Genomic DNA, 19,831 nt, shown 5'->3' with positions numbered 1-19,831 from the left:
ATGATTTGTGAAAAAGTAAATGCAGGAGAGTAGATGCAAAGAAATCAAGTGCAGGAAAAATAATGAGCAAGGAATTAAAGAACGACAAAATAAATATGCAAGAATGTAAAGTGTAGGAAAGACAAGAAAAATACCAGTAAGTAAAATAATTGACGAGAGATTCTGTAGATTGATAGAGTGTAGAGATGCGATAGAGAATTTGAGAATATTGAATTTGTATTGAGCTGTTGTGTTTTTTGGTCGTGGACCTCTAACAAGGATGTCTAGACAAACAAATGCTGCGATTCAAAAACAGAGGCAATCGAAACAACTCACGCTTGGTGATAATTCTCAATCGAGGAAGTCCCAAATGCGCAAAAGCTCAAGATTATGGAAACAACCAAAACCCAATACGCAGTCTTCATCATTGTAGAAACAGAGGCTTGTGTCTCAATGTGATTGAGTTACAGTCTTTTGATGAGAAATCATGAGAAGGGACAAAAGGGTAAGAAGGAATTGGGTTTTGCAGACAACGTAGTAGTGAGGAATGGGATCTGAAGAAAACAGAGAAAAGAGTGTACGTTAAGAATCGTGCAGGTGGAATGAGAATTTGTCAAAACGTGCTGCAATCAAAGCAAAAAGCAAAAGAAAGAAGACGCTCCATCTCTGAATCACAACTAAGCCCAAGCAATTGGCAATTAGAAAAGAAATATACATAACCCAAGACCAGTAGGACAACCCCAGTTCAGAGCTACCTCAAATAAACCCAAAAAACACAACAGATACTATTCTAAAACAACTTTCCTAAAAGAGCAAGTATAAGCCAGATTTCAAGAATCAATAGGTAAAGAACCAAATCAGAATCAACCCAGAAACTGATTAATCAAAACAATCGATACCCATATCAGTACTCATCTCAAAGCTTAAAACTTTACCATCGAAGCCATCACTGAAGCACAAACACAAAAGCATGCACCTTCCTTGAAGCAAATCACATCGATAATGTGAAGCTTTTTAGTTGATAAACAAGCAAAATTTGACATTGGCGGACCACTCAAGGACATGTATGCTACGTTTGGTGAAATGGGTCCAACAAAGTTTGGAAATTTAAGCTTATGGTTTAGTTTAAGACCCAAAATTTGCAAAAACCGAAACCTAAAACTCAACAAAATCCCCAAAATTTCCCAAATCAATGACAAACAATGACAAGAATTGAGAAAGAGCGAACCAGAGATAAAGAATGCCCAGAAAGCTCCAGTTACATGGTCATGCAAAGCTTCGAACTTTGCCTAGCTCAATGAAGAATGCCTCGGTAGATGAAACACAAATCCTTGGAAGCAAATTAAGAAACAAAAGCTCAGATCGGTGATTCAGAACTCACAAACATGTATTCCACAGATTAGTGAATTACCTATGACTCAGAAGCTCAAAGTTTCTCCGAAACGGCGGCCTCGATCTCCGATCCTGTTCACTGTCTTGGAGCACAGGAGCTGGTCTAACTCGAAAAAGAAGGAGGACGAGGCGTCGAGTTCTGGTTGGATTCGAAGAACCAAGAGGATTTAGGTTTTGGTCGGAGGCGTAGAACAAAGAGGATGAATAGAGGCTGTCTGTCGAATAGAGGCTGTCGAATAGTTAGGGTAGTCTTAAGTCAATTTTAGTCCAAATATGTCTAAGTGTGGGAAACAACTTTTCATCCCCGCGTTTTCTTTAAAAAAAATTTAACTTAGCCGCTCAGCCTTTCCGCAAAAATTTAAATCAAAGTTTAGACATCAGTCAACAGTAAATATCGATGTCAGTAATATACATAGAAATCGGTATTTGAGAAATCGATGTTAATGACATTTTTTTACATCGCGTGAATTCCTCACCGATGTAATTGTCGTGATGTCTAAGGCCAAAATTCTAGTAGTGTCTACAGCCCTTTTTATAGTACAGAGTAAAGAAAAAGAAACAGATTCAATCTCAGCTTTTATTGTTGAGACCTAGTTTATTACAAATTGAATTCTAAAAATAAAATTCCTTTACTGCGCACAACTGGCAATTGATCATCATGACTCTTCAATGCTTATTCTCTAAAATTTCTTTGGTAACAGTCACAATTAGTGCTCTGAACGTATGATGTGATATTTAGTGACTTTTATTTTCTCATCAGCGACCTCAACTGAATCGAACTGAGCCTTGCTAGGGCTAGCTAAGGCACGGTTGGTCTTGATTAAAGTTGGTCGCAGCTAAGGCTAGTCGGACCTTAGCTAGAGTCAGCTCTAGCTATGGCAAGATTGGTCTTATCTAAAACTAGCCAGGACTGTGGCTAGCTAGAGCTAGCCAAACCTCCAGTAGAACCATGGCTAAGGTGAGCCGGACCTCGGCTACGGTGAGGTGGGTCGGACCTCGGCTACGGTGAGGTGGGCCGGACCTCAGTTACGGTGAGGTGAGCCGGGCCTCAAATAAAGTGAGTCGAACCTCAGCTAAGGCGAGCCAGACCTCAAATAAAGTTAGCCGGAAGCTAAACATTTTTTCTGTCACGGCCCACCATGGCCCAGTCCTGCCTCATGTGGGCCTTAGCTTAATTATCTGCCACGTGGGCTTTGCCAAATTTAGGTTCAAACAGGTATATACTTTAGGAACAAACAGAGGCTAGGGGACAAACATAGGCTATGTTTATATGACAACTCAATAGCTGGTACTAGAAAAGCAAGAATCTTCCAGGACCCTATCCTTGTAGCTCCGAGAACATCTCTTCCAATTAATGGCAATGGGATTGCTCTGGACTGATGGGCTATTTCAATGTAAATTGTTGCTATTGAATTGAAATCTGAGGTAAGAGTGAACTATTTCCTCAAGAAATCATATACTCACTACAAATAGAAAACCCACTTGATTTCTAGAGAATTTGAAGCCAGAGATGTGCTTGGCATGCGAATCGGTGAATTCTCTGAGTGTTGATACTCGCGAGAGAGAGAGAGAGAGAGAGAGAGAGAGAGAGAGAAGGGGGGGGGGGGGGGGGTAGAAAGAATTGGGTACTTTGGAACTCGGGGTGATATAGGTTAGAATGGGGTAAATCATTTAACTTGATCTCAGCCATCCAAGCTCATTAAAACAAATCCAACGGCTGCGAGTGTGTCCCTCAAGTTGACAAAAAAAAGGGATCCCTCGTTGGAAGGGCCATATATATACATACATACATATATATATTTGCATTCGAAACTAACATTTTTAGTTTAATTGCATTCGTAGACTAACTTTTTTTGTTTTTGAACTTATTCATATGTGTGTGTGTGTGTATTCTTTTTCCTAGTTTGTATTCGTAACTAACATTTTTTTTTTTTGCAGGTTGCTGGGAACATACAAAAAATATGTGTGGATGTTTATTTTATTTTTTTTTGTTTGCACTCGTTTTTGCATTTCAACCTTTTTTGTTATGTGTTACAAATGTCCTCTCAATCTCTGCAACTTGGCCAAGGAAAAATGATAAGGAAGTCTTCTACTGCAACAACAAGACCATCCAAATCAGCTTCTCAACGACCGTCACAACCAGCACTGAGAGCAACTTCTAATGCAGCATCCACAATAATTCACAGGGGCGGAGCCACACTGGGGCCTAGTGGGTCCCGTGACCCACTAGAGTTTTTATTTTTTATTTTTATTCTGAACTATGCAGTTACGTTATATATACAATTTGGCTTGATTATGTTAGCATGTAGCTGCTCTAGCGTAATGGAAGTTGGCTTAGTCCAAAACATTTAGATGCTGAGTTCGAGTTGTATTGGTTGTTGTGGTGGTGGTTTTTTTTTTCCCCTCTTGATTTGAATATTTGTTTTCACATATAATATATTATCTTTTGGATATTAACACTACTTTTATTCTACTTTTGAATTATTTTTTAAAAACTTAATATAGTTATTAACTGATTTATTTTTATTTTTTATGAAGTATTAGGAACAGCTGAGGAAAAGCAAAGCTAGCTAAGAACAATATCGTTGGTACAGGAGAATGAGCAATTGATGCCGCCTAATTTCATGGCTCTTCAAATTAAGTGCATGGGGATTCTTCATTTAGGCTACAACTTGCCCTCTATGCTCTGCAGAACCTAAAATTTTGTTTTAATTCATGTTGAGAACTGAACTAAATTCATGTTCTTGTTGCAAACATAGCGTTTCCATAATTCATTATTCTTACTAACAAAAATAAGTATTATTATATTTTGTAAGTGCCCCACTTCAACTCAAATTCTGGCTCCACCACTGACAACTCAACTGCCATTTGAAGAGCCACAAGTCGATCAACATCCTTCAGCTCACAACTCAGGTAAAGATGTGAATACATAAGTCATTTGTTATCCTTAACGATGATTTGATATATAACTAAACATAAGTTTATAAGATATTAGTTTTAGTTTCTGTCTTCTTATACTTTTTATCTTATCATGCAGAGACTTCCTCTACCCTTGCTGAATTGAAACAAAAACACGTTGCAAAACAACTAGGAAATGTATGATTGAGATGATTGCTAGCAATGGCAACAAGAAGGTGGAGATAATATTTGACCAAGAGCATTGGGTCCCAAATACTGAATACAGTAATAAGAAGTTCACTACCCCTATAGGGATTGAGGTTCGAAGTCGAGTTCCGGTATGTTACCGCGGATGGAATAAGATTCCAACAAATATTAAGAGGACACTACGAGAGGGATTGACGGTAAGTTTAAATCAAAGTGGTTTAATGGAAAGTTAATATTTTTTGTTCCGAACATACTAGATTATTTTTATTCATAATTAGGTACACTTTAATGTGGAAATAGAACATCCAAAAATTATCTATTTTGTGGATGATAAAATGCACTCGGCGTATACTCAATTCAAGTAGAAGTTGCACAATCACTACCAAAAATGTGGCACACTTGCTCGGGGAAGAGCCACGCTTCCTCCACCGGATCTATGGTGTGCGATATCGACAGAGGAGTCACATTGGCTATGTGATAAACTCTACACCTTTCCAAAATATATTGTATGTATTCTTTACTCGTCTTTTTTTTTTTTTTTTCAAAATGTTTTTATTGTCGTATGTTTTTTTTTTTAAGAAATAATATTACAGTTTATGCTTTGATTAAAAATCTTAGAGTACATAGTTAACCTCACAATATTTATAAAGGATAAATGCGAGAAGAATTCAGGTAGCCGAAAGAGACAAAGGAGTACGTATCATGGCAGAGCTATGCCTTTCATTCAACATGCTTTAAGGACAGCCAAGGTAAATTTAATGAGTTTCAAGTGAGTTAATTAAAATGTTCTCTTGAATAACTGTTTATTTGGGATTTTTTTTTCAATTGCAGGAGGGCAATCCTTTGTCTTTCATAGACAATTAAGCAGCTATGTATCAAGATTCAAATAGCAATTGGGTTAGTGATGTTGCACATGATAAATATGTAAATGTTGTAAAACGATAGTAAAAGAATTTGAGAGAGGGAGACTTTAGACACAAAGAATGAAGTATGAGAAATGGAGTGATTCTATTCATCTCACAATGAGGTTTATATAGGAGTACCTCAGGTTTACAAAAGGTAACTATTTAACGATTACATCAATCACTCGTCTGATTACAATCAATCAATCGCTAATTATATTATGTTAATCACCAATCAATCTTAATTGGCGTATATCACGCAACACTAATTGCTATTACATGAATAGCCACATTAATATTTACAACACTCCCCCTTGGATATTCCATGTCAATAGTGTTGCCCCTGCTATGCGCTTCTAAGTTGCCTCGTCAAAAACCCTGTGGGAAAAAACAACCTTGGTCGAAGGAGAAAAAGAGCACAACGCGCTTGAGTGTGGATTAGTAGTATCACAGCTTTAGAGATAGGTGGAGTCTTTTTATCAGCACCATAAGTAGGTAGTATGTCTATGAGAGTGATGCATTAGAATTGCTACACCAAAACCTTGCCCGGTAAACCCAGTGGGAGAAACCCGTGGTCGAAGGGAAAAGATGAGCAAATGCATATATGTCAAATCAAAGCATCTTCTGGATGCAGTAAGTGGGCTGACCATGCTAAAGATGTGCCTCGTCAAAACCTTGCCAGGTAACAAAACCCAGTGGGACAAAATAACCCTGGACGAAGGACAAAAAGAGTACACGATGGTCAAATGAGTATGCTTCAGGATACTCCCCCTGATTTTGACTCCCCCTGAAAATTACATGTTAGGTAATTCAGATAGTTTACGTAGACCAATACCTTGGACATGCTTCTGGAATGTAGACTTTGGTAGTGACTTAGTGAAGAGGTCTACACGATTGTCTTCAAATCAAATCTGCTTAACTTCAATCTTCTGATGCTCCTGTTGTTGCTAATTGAAGGAGAACTTCGGTACAATATGTTTGGTGTTGTCTCCTTTGATGAAACTCATTTTTATCTGCTCTATGTAAGCATCATTATCCTCGTACGTAGATAATGGTTGGTTCATCAGTGGTGGAATGCAGTCCACATGTGCTTCGAACATGCTTTGTAACGGCTTTTAGCCATGTACATTCACATACTGCTTCGTGAAAAGCTAGTATCTCAGCATGATTCGAAGAGGTAGCAACAAGTGTCTATTTCGTAGACCTCCAAGAAATTGCAGTATTCCTAATGGTAAAGACATAACCAGTTTGGGAACATGCCTTGTGCGGGTCAGATCGATAGTCTATATCAGCATATCCAACAAGGCGAGCATCATTCTGAGGATCAAGGGGGTTTGATCCATTCCTTGATGCGTAGGGATAGAATAAGGCCATATCCGCTGTACCTCTAAGGTAGCGAAAAATGTCTTTTATGCCATTCCAGTGGCGGCGTGTTGGCGCAGAGCTATATCTAGCTAACAAGTTCACATCGAATGAGATGTCTTATCTAGGGCATTGAGCCAAGTACAATAATGCGCCTATTGCACTTAGATATGGGACTTCTGGCACCAATATCTCTTCGTTATCATCTGCAGGATTATACGGTTCTCTCTAGACTTCAGACGACCATGGGTGTGCTTGCTTTTATCCTCATTAAAGCATCTTAACATCTTCTGGATGTAATTTGGTTTATGGACCAAAATTTCATCTGCACTGTGCTCGGGCTCCAGGTCGAGACAATAATTTGTTCTCCCAAGGCCTTTCATCTCAAATTCCAACTTCAGGTGCTTTGCGGTTTCCTTGATCTTTTCAGGAGTATCAATCAAATTCATGTCATTGACATAGACCGCCACAATTCCAAACTAGGAACTTGTTTCCTTAATAAACACGCATGGGCATAGTTTATTATTCACATATCCCATCCCAATTAAATATTCACTTAGACAGTTATACCACCTCCGTCTGGATTGTTTCAATCCATAAAGTGAACGCCTCAAAACTAATGAAGAGCGTGTTCCGTGGTCTAGAACTATTTGCATCGGGTATATTAAGTCCTTCAGGAATTTTTATGTATATCTCTGTATCGTGATCCCCATAGAGATAAGCTGTGACCACATTCATAAGCTGCATATTCAGTTTTTCGGAAACTACCAAACTGATAAGGTAGCGGAACGTTATGATGTCCATTACGGGAGAATACGCCTCCTCGTAATCAATCATAGGGCGTTGAGAAAATTCTTGCGCCACTAGACGAGCCTTGTGTATCACAATCTTGTTTTTCTCATTACGCTTCCTTACAAATACTCATTTAAATCCTACAGGTTTAACATGGGGAGGTGTAGGAACAACAGGTCTAAAACACCTTTCTCTTTGTCAAGGAATCTAATTTGACCTGGATTTCTTATTTTCTTTTTGGCCAGTCGTCTCTTCGTTGATATTGATCAACAAAGCAAGGTTCGCGGTCATCGCTTATTATAATGTCGGTGGCCACCGCTAATACTAATATATCATCGATGATAATCTCAATCCGATTCCAAATCTCACTAAATTTACCGAGATTTCTCTATTCTCGGGAATGGGTTCAAATGTTGGAGCGTCCCCCAACATGGTCTCTTTTAGGACGTACCCATAATCCGGATTTATCTCATGAGATGAATCGGTTTGAGATAGCGATGTCAAGAGGATTCGTTTGTGCCAAGTTTACCCTCTTCTGGAGATAAGAATCCTTCGAACCTAATGGTCTACCTCGCTTCTGGGCAGGGACATATGACTGGTTAGCCGCCATGATCGTACCTTGTCCATCTGGGACTACACATCCTATAGGGACTTCTATCCTTGCAAGCACATTTGCAGCAGGTATATATGATCTCGTCACTTTTGCTAGATCAGAGAAAGTGTCTGGCATATTGTATTCTTATACTATATAGATCTAGAATTGTCCGCACTTCAATATTTTCGTGCGGTTTGGGGATCAAGATGAGACATTGTGGGGACATTTCATGTTAATTCACGTCGTTCATCAGGAACGGTGACGTTCTTATCTCCCTCTAACGGCGGGAAGACTGTCTCATCAAAGTGACAATCTGCAAATTAAGCGGTAAAAAGATCGCCTGTCAAGGGCTCTAAAGAGCACATAATGGATGGGACTCATAATCGACATGTATACCCATCCTTTGTTGAGGACCCAATTTTGTACGTTGTGACGGCACAATTGGCACGAGGACTGCATACCCAAATGCGCTTAAGTGCGAAACATCAGGTTCGTACCCAGTCACCAGCTGTAACGCGGAGTAAGGTTGGTAGCAGTGGGCCTCAACAGGACCAGCATAGCCCCATGCAGAACTTAGAAGCTTGGTGCGCATTACCAAGATTCTATTTGCGAGACCATCTTGGGTGTGAACATAGGGAACTATATGTTCAGCATCAACCCTAAAGGATATGCAATAATCATCAAAAGACTTCGATGTAAATTCTCTGGTATTATCAAGTCTTATAGACTTTATGGGATAATCGGAGTGGTGAACCCTCAATTTCATGATCTGGGTGAGAGTTTAGCAAAAGCAGCGTTTTCTTGTGGACAATAGTGTAACATGTGATCACTTTGTCGATACATCAACCAAAACCATTAATATTTAACTGGTCCACATGGTGGTTGGATATATATGTCCACAAATTTCGCTTGCATTCTGTGCAGAAAATGGTGGTGTATGTACTAGTCTTTACATATGATGGTTTAATATTAAATATTCTTAACGAGTATGGCATAGTGTGTCATTATATACAAGACCCTTATTCAGAAGGGGATGCACCTACGATGAGTTGAGGATACGGTGCATCATACTTTGATCTGGGTGTCCCAAACGGTCATGCCATAGCAAGTAGTTGCTTGAATTAGTTAGCTTCTAGCTAACAGATTTCAATTTTCTCCAATGTACGCTTCTGGCCACACACTTGGAGGTTATGCAAAGATATTACACTCATTTTTCTCAGTGGTTTCAACGTGGTAACTGTTGGTTCGAATATCCTTAATACTCAATAACATTCTTCTGGAACGTGGAGATTATAAGGCCTCATTAATGGTAGGTTCAGTACCATTGGACAACATACAGTGGGTTTTGCCATAACCCTCTATCAGGTTGGATTGGCCTGATACGGTTGTCACAGAGGTATGAATAGACATAAGTTTGAAAAATATCTCCGATCTGGGAGTATGGTGTGCGTAATAGCACTTTTAACCAGACAACAAACTTCCCCACAAGACATGCCTATTCATAAATTTAATTCAATGGATCACATGTATAAATGAGTTTATTGAATTAAATATATTCGAACATAACCACATTTCTATAATCCAAAATAATTGAAAACATAAATCACCAAAATCCGAAGATGTTTCATTCATTAAGATGAAATAGATATGGCACAAGGGGCCAGTTATACCCATGTCTTCGAGTTCTAATCCTTGGTATGTTCAGTAACTGGCTGAAAATCCATGATCTCTAGTGTGGAATCGATAGAAAATGACCCTTCAATAAAGTTGGTATTTCGAGTTCCGCGACTGGCGTAATACTCATTTACTACTTCGGCTATCGCACAACAGGTGCGGGACCAGCAGTCAATTCCTCCACATTGATAACAAAGATCATGTTGATTTTGGTGGCAGCGGGCCGAACCAGTGTTCTTTTCCACTTTGGCTTGTTGGGCAGGGGCAATATAACATGGGGCCATGTTTTGGGGCGGTTATATGGGCCATTTATGGGCCCACCTCTCTTTCCTTGTCTCGAAAGATAGGACTTTTTTTTTCCTTCCACGGCCACAATTTCTCCTTTCGCGATTAGGTTTGCGATGAGTAACATCATTTGCTTCAAGCAAAAGTGTTGCTTAGGTACCGATGGGCTTCGCATGATCATTCCTCAATAGGAGGTTGTTGTTCATTTCAGTGAGCAACAAGATAGTGATCAATTCTAAGAATTAGTAAAGTGCCTCTCCTTGTATTCTTTTGGGCAGATGGGGTTGTTCAATATCTTGCTAATCATGTCTTGCTTCAGGCAAGAAAATGGTCATTTGGTGGTTAAAGTACTCTTCCAGAGCGACCCTACGAGTCTGTGGATCCTCTTCATCGGATACTCAACTTGGAGTGCTTTCTCCATATGTTTCTTTATGAACATTATGGCACTTGCCTTAAAAACCTCAGTGACGACATTGTCAGTATCGATTGTTGATCTCATCTTCTTTGCAGTCAGATGAATTTTTACATTAGGTACCTGCATTAGAACTACTGGTTCATTTATGAACTACTGGCATTATGTATGAACTACTGGTTCATTTAGAACTTCTAGTTCATTAGGTACCTGCATTTTCTACACATATATTCTAGTGCGAAAATTTAGACAAGTAATACAATAATATTGAATTGAGCAAATTGAAATAATCTCACAAATTTGGATAAATAAAAATCACAAATCAATTGAGATATTAATTGCATGCTAGTAATATAACAGATTCATTATCACACAATTATGTGAATAAATGCTTCTGGCAATTAATTACACATTAGATATGGTGAATCTATTTACAATATGAAATCATTTTTTCTTTTATTTTTGATTCTGCTGGACCAAATAAGGAGTGGGCTTGATAGTGAAGCCTATCGGGCTTGTGACCCGGGCTTTCATGCGTAAGTCAAATGGTGTGTGAGACCTGCTGGGCTGCTAGGTCCTGCTGAGGGAGAGTGGGCCTGCTGGGCTCAAACTGGTCTGCCAAGGAATGAAAAGTTATTACTCAACCCTTTCGGTAACTCCAATTGAATACGACTAGGTAAGGAAGGATGAGGTTTAGGTGGAGCGAGGCTCACTTAAGTACACGGCCTCATCTGAACCTTGCCTAGACATCGCATCCAATTGGATGAGCCTAGTTTGAGAAGATTCATAACTTTTGTCATGGCAATAGGTGGTGAGCTTCTGTTCTGGTCTTGCAACTTGGGCTTGAGCTTCTGGCTCGGATTTGTTGTTGTCACTTTGGGCTTGATTTGAGCTTCTGACTCAGCCTCATTTAATATTCACAATTATAACATAATTAAATTCAATATATGTTATTAAATCATAACGTAAATAAATTAATACAGCCCATTAATGCTTCTGGCATTTCGTATAGGTAATAAATTGGGTAAATGCTTCTGGCATTGTAGTAATATTAAATAGGAATCATACATGTCAATGTGTCATGATATATTTCAATCAAATCCAAAAACATGAACAAATATATACGACATATATATATGTATCAACCAAATAAATTAATAAAGTAAATTTGGGGGTTCATGCATCATGGTGATTGTTCATATTCAATCATTAGGCTGAATAAGCATGAATATGAAATTAGATTTTGGAAAGAAAAATACTTGATGAAGAACAGAAGAATCTTCAATTTATATGTGCAGAACTGAGAAGGTTGTCTTCTCAGCCAATCCAATAACTCAGGAGTTATTCGCCTCTTCTCTTGATTGAATGATGAACCACCTCTTCTCCGCAACTCGCAATCTGAATCCTAGAGCTTGTCGTGCTGATAACGTGTTGTAAAACGATAGTAAAAGAATTTGAGAGAGGGAGAGTTTAGACACAAAGAATGAAGTATGAGAAATGGAGTGATTCTAACCATCTCACAATGAGGTTTATATAGGAGTACCTCAGGTTTACAAAAGGTAACTATTTAACGATTACATCAATCACTCGTCTGATTACAATCAATCAATCGCTAATTATATTCTGTTAATCACCAATCAATCTTAATTGGCGTATATCACGCAACACTAATTGCTATTACATGAATAGCCACATTAATATTTACAACAGTAATTATTGTTATCAATTTGTAAAGGTGGTATTAGTTCTTGGAAAATAATTACTATTTAAATATATAAATAAATAGCATATTTATTTTTGTCTTTAAATTTTATTTTTGTAGGATCGGTTGAAAAATAAGAGAGAAGAGCATAAGGAGAAACTAACCTTGGAGACACCGGAAGGTACTCCACCAGAATCTGTACAAGTTACTGCGCGTGATGAGATTCCAATCATGGCCGAAGAGTGTAGAAGGAAGGGAAAAAGAGTTCATGGTATAGGCTCGTTTCCTCACATGGAGCTTCCAACTGCTACATTTTCAACAGCTGTGAGTTCTGAGATGAATGTAATGTAAGATAAAGTGAAGAAGCTTGAATCAAATGTGGACACAATGCGGTCACAAAATGCACGATTAATGACAATGTTGAAGAAGTTTCTGATGAATAACCAAGGCTGCTTTACTGATACAGAAAACATTGATATGAACATCGTAGTACCCAACAGTGAAGAAGATGATGTCCAAAACAATGAAGACAATTCGGAAATAGAAGATTTGGAGGAAGATTTGTGATTCATAAAGTCATTTTCAATAATTTTTTGTTTAGGTTTTAGCTAGTCTTGGCCAAAGACTAAAATATCGAATATCGAGGAAATATCGATAGTCCAAAAAATATAAATTTCAATGGAAATATTGAGAAAATTTCAATCTACGTAAATTTTCGAAAAAAATGATGGAGATTTAGAAAGTAACATGGAAATCATTAATGAATTTTTATGAAATATTTACATGATCAGACTACCTACAATATTTCAAAAAAAGAGTTTGATGAACTTAATTGTATAATGATTGTAGTAATTTGGAGTGTAATAAGATACACTAACATGACAAAGATATGAAATTCTACATGAGAATTCTCAAAAATGATTAAATAGGAGATTAGGAGAGTTATTTATTAATTATAATAATATGTTACAATTAAATACATATGTTAAAAAAAAAAATCAGTCTTTAAATAAACAGAAAAAGAAGTAGAAAATGGTCCATTAAAATACATAGAAAAGTAACTTATCTCCACACATTGTGAAAAAGAACGCGCCTCACGCGCCAAAGAAAAAGAAAACCGGATCTCGTAGTTAGCTCTCCCGGCCGGCCGTAGCCGGCGAATCTGCCGCTGCGTCTCGGTCCGGGAGGGGTCTTTTCTTTCTTAGTCTTTGCTTTCTTAGTTTCTCTAGAGTGCTTCGCCGGATTGGGAGGGTCCAGATCGGTGGGACGTGGTCGGAGCATGCTGGCTCGTGCTGTGTCCATGGTGGCGTGGCTCGTTGGTCGTGCTTTTCCATGGCAAGGCAAGGATGGAAGGATGATGTTGGGGATGTGCTTTTCCATAGCGGTGAGGATCTGCTTCTGTCCAGATCGATCCGATCTGGTTTGGATCTCTTCGATCTGACCTGGGTATGGATTTATTTGGCTGGTCTGGTGTGGATCCATGGTGCGGACAGGAGGATGGCATCCTGTCGACGGCGGCGGTCAGTAGGGCATGTTGGGGATTGGCCGGCAATGTTGGTTGACAGCGGTTGGGGTCTGAAGGAGGTGGCGGCGAGGTGGGTTTGTTGGTGAGATGGTGTCCCTTGCTGGGACGAAGGGGGTGGGCTGGATTTAATGTTGGGCCTGTGTTGGTGGGCTGTTTTTACTTGTTTTTAGGGTTGGGTTTTTGTTTTGTTTTTCAGCAATAAGTCACTTTCAAGGTTTTGTTTTAAGTATTAGCTGTTGGGTCGGGTGCACTGCAATTTTGGCATAGACAATCTTCTCTTCGGCGGTCTAAGGGCGTTCCTGTTATGGAGTTGGGTCAGCAGTGGTGGCGAAAATGTCTAGCAGTGGCATACTAGCATAGACAATCATCCTTGGCCTTCTAGTGGGTTGTTCCTGTCTGATTTCGGGTCGGAGGTGATGGCGATTTGGAGCATTTGTGGATTGACATTGTTGACATTAGGGTCCAGCATTTAGTCTCAGGTCTGACTGTCCAGCATTTCAATTTGGTCGGGTTCGAAGTCACAACAAGTGTAGACTTGGTCGCTCAAAGGCAAGTCAGAAGGACTCTAAGTGGCGAGTTTGTGTTGACAAAGTTGTGTTTCAAGGATTCACTGCTCCTGCGCATATTTTTTTTGCTTTTTAATTGTAGTGCAAGTTAAGTCTGTAGTTGAGTCGGGGTTTGTTGGCTCCGTGAGTCTGTCATTTTGGCGTTCCAGTGTGAAGTCCAGTGGCCATTTCTGTGTATGAGATGATGCCAAAACTCATTGTATCCAGTTCATTATTAATGAAGTTTCTTCTTGATAAAAAAAAAAAAAAATACATAGAAAAGTTTTTTTTTTAATAGAGCCAAATGTTTACTAGTTACCAAATTAGATAATTAGAAGATTTATAAGCATATGGAGGGAAAAGACACAGAGCAATACATGACCCTATAAATTTTTAAAGTTTTCCTCTTTAAATGTTATCAGTTTAGTCAGATTGGATAAGGACAAGGGCTAGTTTTCACGAGCCACATATCGCGAGAGGTGGCGATAATCTCGGAATTTCGCGAAAATGTTTAATATTTCCGAAAATATCACGAAAATTTTGAATATTTCCGGAAATATTGCAAAATTTTGAAAATTTCTCCCGATATTATCTTGGGAAGTCAAAAATATATCGAGACCCTAAAAAAATAAAAATTTCGAGGATATTATCGATTTTTCAGTCCTTGACATTTTTCAATGTACTCGGTATTCATTCTCAATACAAAATAACAAACCAAACCAACAACTATAGAAAATGCGTAAACCCCATATATCAACTAGTTGGCCAAATAGTTTCTTAATCAGTTAATCAACAAGCCCTGGCACAATTTTTCCCAACATTCATCGTACTTTCAAACGACCAATTGTCATTAATCAAACTCAACCCTGTAATTCCATTCAACAGCACATGCATCACACAATTAACCAAAGAATCCCAACACCAACTAACTTGTAATTATGCAACTGAGTTCAGTATCACCACGACTTAATCTGCATTGTCAATAAGACAACTTTGTAAAGACGTAATCTGACCAACATCTTTCTTAAATTCCCAGAAATCAATCCTCAGCAGTAACAGTAACCTCTAAAGCAATATTACCAGATACTACAAATTTGAAATTCAGAATTCACCTTGATTACAAGATTTCAATTCCACAATAGAGTTCCAATTCAATCTCAACTTCAAACAGCAGCTGTACTGTCCTTAAGTTCTCACGAACTCAAGTGACCCACTTCTGGATTAAATTCACTTCCAATTTCACAATTTCTTCAATTCAAACATAATCTAGCATCAATAGTTATTCACAGACACGCGTTAAAGTGAGAAATGAACCCAGAAAAGCCAAACCGCCACCGCGCACAGTTGATTTCGACGGAGGGCCGAAATCACCTAAAATGGCAACTCTTCCAAACTTGATCGAAATCAAAAACCATGTATATCAACGTGTACAGCTCGAAGAGTAGAAGAAGTTTCATACCTCACGCATCGTTGACGGTGACCGGAGTCGCCGGAAAACTCTGCAAAATCGTCGGGAAACACAAAACTTGTCGTCTTCCATTCTCTCTCTACACCCAGCGAATGGACCAACCGATGCTAGAAATGGAACCGCGGCGAGAAGAAAAACTAAATGACACTGGTGCGCCGCGGTGTCTTCGCCGGACGGAGAAGTTCAGATTGGGTTGCGTTCGCCGGTCGTCGGGTTTAGAAAAAGGTCGCGCATACTGAGTTTCTCTCGACCTGATGGCCCGTGAAAGGAACCCAACGGGTTGCGCCTTCAATCATTAGTGAGAACTAAGAAACTCGCCCAGGCAATGCCGCGGGTAATGAGGTTTTGAGGTTTTTGTGGCGATGACTCCCTTCTCTCTCTTTTTTCTCTTGTCGGGAGTCTCTTTTTTGTCGGTAATCAAGCAAAGTAATCCCAAATTTAATCCCACAAAAATGAAGAGAGCATATGGGCGATGACTCTTTTCCCTCTTTTTTTCTCCACCCACCTCTCTCTCTCTCGTCAGGAACAACTCCAAAACCCAAAACCGAAGCAATGAGAGAGAGACAAAACAGGCATGAGAGGCAGAATAGTAATAAACACAACATTAGGAGCAAAATAGTAAATCAATATGAGTGTTACTATTCATTGAGTTAGAGCTTTAATATATGTCAGGAACAAACCAAAACTCAAAACCCAAAACCGAAGCGGTTGGAGAGAGACAAAACAGCAAGAATGGCAAAATAGTAATAAACACAACATTAAAAGCAAAATAATAATTCTAAAAAAAAAAAAGAATTAAAAGTGGAGTCCTCAAAATGACAAAGACGTACTGCTCACAAGATAAGAGATACCATATGGAAATATCCGGGAAAGGAAATGATCATTACATTTTGGGTTAATTACAGTTTACCCTCCTAAGGTTTGGGGGTGTCATCATTTCACCCCCTCTACTTTCAATTTTGACGTTTTACCCCCTAAACTTTCCAATTTCAATCAGCCGTGTCCAATTTCTCCTATTCCGTCCAAATTAGACGTTAAGTCTGACCCTTGAGGGCTAAAATGATCATTTCAACATAAAAAAATAATTAAAAAATAAATTTTTTTTGTTTTTTTTGTTTCTTCGTTTTTTTTTTTTTTTTTTTTTTTCTGTTTCTTCGTTTTTTTTTTTTTTTTTTGTCTTCAACCTATACACCACAAGTTATAATAGGTTTATAAAAACAAAAAAAATACTCTAGGTGGTTGAAAGCCGCTCCCTGGTCTACGATATTTGTGATATATCTCCGATAAAGTGAAGAATTTAGGATATATCCCTAATAAAGTGAATAAATATCTGTAAAAAATAATTTTGCACTTTATCTGTAAATAAATATCTGTAAAAAAATGATTTTACATAGATATTTCTTCACTTTATTGGGGATGTACAAATATTTCTTCACTTTATTGGGGATATATCCTAAAATTCTTCAATTTATTGGAGATATATCACAAATATGTAGACCAAAAATGATTTTACACAGATATTTCTTCACTTTATTGGGGATATACAGATATTTATTTACAGATAAAGTGTAAAATTATTTTTTACAAATATTTCTTCACTTTATTGGGAATATATCCTAAAATTCTTCACTTTATCGGAGATATATCACAAATATCGTAGACCAGCGAGCAACTTTCAACCACCTAGAGTATTTTTTTTGTTTTTATAAACCTATTATAACTTGTGGTGTATAGGTTGAAGACCAAAAAAAAAAAAACTCTTTTAAAAAAAAAAAAACTAAAAAACAGAAAAAAAAAAAAATTTAATTATTTTTTAATGTTGAAATGACCATTTTAGCCCTCAAGGGTCAGACTTAACGTCCAATTTGGACGGAATAGGAGAAATTGGACACGACTGATTGAAATTGGAAAGTTTAGGGGGTAACAAGTTAAAATTGAAAGTAGAGGGGGTGAAATGATGACACACCCAAACCTCAGGGGGGTAAATTGTAATTAACCCTTACATTTTCATAGATTACACATTATAATTATTGAAAAATTAAGAGAAAATATATCCACTCTCCCCAAAAAAAATTTGGGCTAGCTCCGCCATTAAATGTAGATGCAGTTTAGGAAGTTGAGCTTTATTATGCTATACATTGATATATCAGGGAAATTTGTGCTGTTTCGAATTCAAGGTCCTAGCCTTGAAAGCTGACATTAATAGACATCCCTCCGTCAATGCAAATAGTCTGCCCAGTTATGTATGAGGCAGCAGGCAAGCACAGAAACGCCACCAAGGAAGAAATCTCTTCCGGCTCGCCAGGGCGTCCTAAAGGTGTTCGAGAGTTAAGAGCCTCAAGCATCGTTTGGTTATTGAGAAACTGCGTATGTTAAAAAAATGAAAAGCAAGAAGATAAATAGATTAAATACATGACAAGCAGAGGATCCAGATATATAACTGGAAGATAATGTGAAATGAATTCTCTGCAAAATTAAGAAGTGCGTGAAAGAAATCAAGCATTGATATTACATCTTCAGACAAGGGAGTTCGTATGGCACCAGGTGCAATACTGTTGATCCTAATCTTGTCTTTTGCCCACTCGCAAGCCAAGTATCTTGCCAATTGGTTAATTGCTCCTGAAATATATAATGAGAAGAGCCAATAACCTTCAATTTCTTATAACAAAAAATTTAAGATTGAAGAGTCAAAAACTAGGTTAGGAAAAAGACCTTTAGTGGCAGCATATATAGACACTTCCACTCCCCCCAACTGATACCACACCAGCAATAGAAGATATAAGAACAATATTACCAGCTCCTGAAGCTTTGAGGAGGGGATGTGCAAGTTGGCACATATTGTAATAAGATTCAAGATTGGTTCCCATAAGAAATGAATAATCTTCAGCTGTGTAATCAGTTGTGGGCTTTGCTATATTGGTTCCCACGTTGTTTATCTGTGCAGCCAAACATTGGGAATTGGATAAATTAATTACATGTAAGGACGCCTATGAGATAAAACCTGATGCTTCTGTTAGACTCAACTTAATTGCGTTAGAATTAACCACACACGGTTAGATAAGTACAATATCGGTTGGTAATTGATATAAATGCAAATGATATAATGAAATACTTACAAGGATGTTTAGTTTTCCATTGAACAGTGATGAGACCTTGTTTATGAGCTCTTCTCGTTGGGGCTTTGAGATCAAATCACATACAGAACCAGTGACTTGATGAAAACCCTTGGTCTTCCATTGACTCAACCGCTCATTGAGTTGGACTTCATTCCGAGCACAAGTATGGACCTTTGCACCTAGCCTCGCCAATTCCTCCACAACAGCATATCTAACAATGAGATGAGGTAGTAAATTAAAACATAACTACATTTCAGATAATTGAAAGACGATGTTGTTTGATGCACAATGAAATTTTTAACTCATCAAAATGACCGTTTGAATATCGATGACTTTGGTTAATTTCTATAATAAGTTAATAACAGAACAATACAAATAAAACCCAAGTGAAATTGAAGGAGAAGGCTAACCCAATGCCTTTGGTTCCACCCGTGACAAGAGCGGTCATTCCCTCAAGAGACCATCTTCTATCTAAGCTGTCATTGCTAATAGGATTATTTGCTTGAGCCATCTGCCTAGCCCTCTCTGTTTCTTTCTTTTCTATCTTGATGGCCAAAATTTGAAGATACATGCAGATACGAAAAGGATATATATAGACTTTCTCATCAACTTTAGGAAGTCAAGCCCTTCTTTTGCAGGTCAAATTTGGTGTTCTCAAAGATAGAGTAATATATTGGTATTTAGAAATCTGTTTTGACTATGTGACTAGTATGACTTTTTTTTTTCTCAGAAAGATACTTCATTAATAATGAACTGAATACAATGATTTGTCGGTCAAGAGTCTATAAAAGTACACCGAAACGTGGACTTTTACAAATCAAACCCAACTAGACTTCACACGGGAAATCCCTACTGACAGACTGGTGAAGCCAAACTGGCCCCGACTCTAAACAAAGTAACGGTTGACTAACTTTCAAAGCCTCTTTTGCTAAACGGTTGGCAATCTTATTACCTTCCCGCCTCACAAAATGGCTACT

At 38.2% G+C, this 19,831-nt stretch overlaps 1 long non-coding RNA gene and 1 pseudogene across 1 annotated transcript; both read right to left on the bottom strand.

Annotated features, from left to right (window-relative positions):
- Positions 1–320: 320 nt before the first annotated feature.
- Positions 321–1,633, bottom strand: LOC133707775 (uncharacterized). Its single transcript, XR_009845273.1, has 3 exons — positions 1,391–1,633; positions 1,208–1,309; positions 321–533 (listed from the first exon to the last, which is right to left on the bottom strand). It is a non-coding gene; the product is annotated as an uncharacterized LOC133707775 (long non-coding RNA).
- A 16,012-nt stretch (positions 1,634–17,645) lies between these two features.
- Positions 17,646–19,399, bottom strand: LOC133709550 (tropinone reductase homolog At2g29290-like; annotated as a pseudogene).
- Positions 19,400–19,831: the final 432 nt, after the last annotated feature.

Source organism: Rosa rugosa, chromosome 5 (genome assembly GCF_958449725.1).
Source record: "Rosa rugosa chromosome 5, drRosRugo1.1, whole genome shotgun sequence".
Lineage (NCBI taxonomy): Eukaryota > Viridiplantae > Streptophyta > Magnoliopsida > Rosales > Rosaceae > Rosa > Rosa rugosa.
The sequence above is the reverse complement of the archived record's forward strand: the minus strand, read 5'-3'. Positions and strand labels throughout refer to the sequence as shown.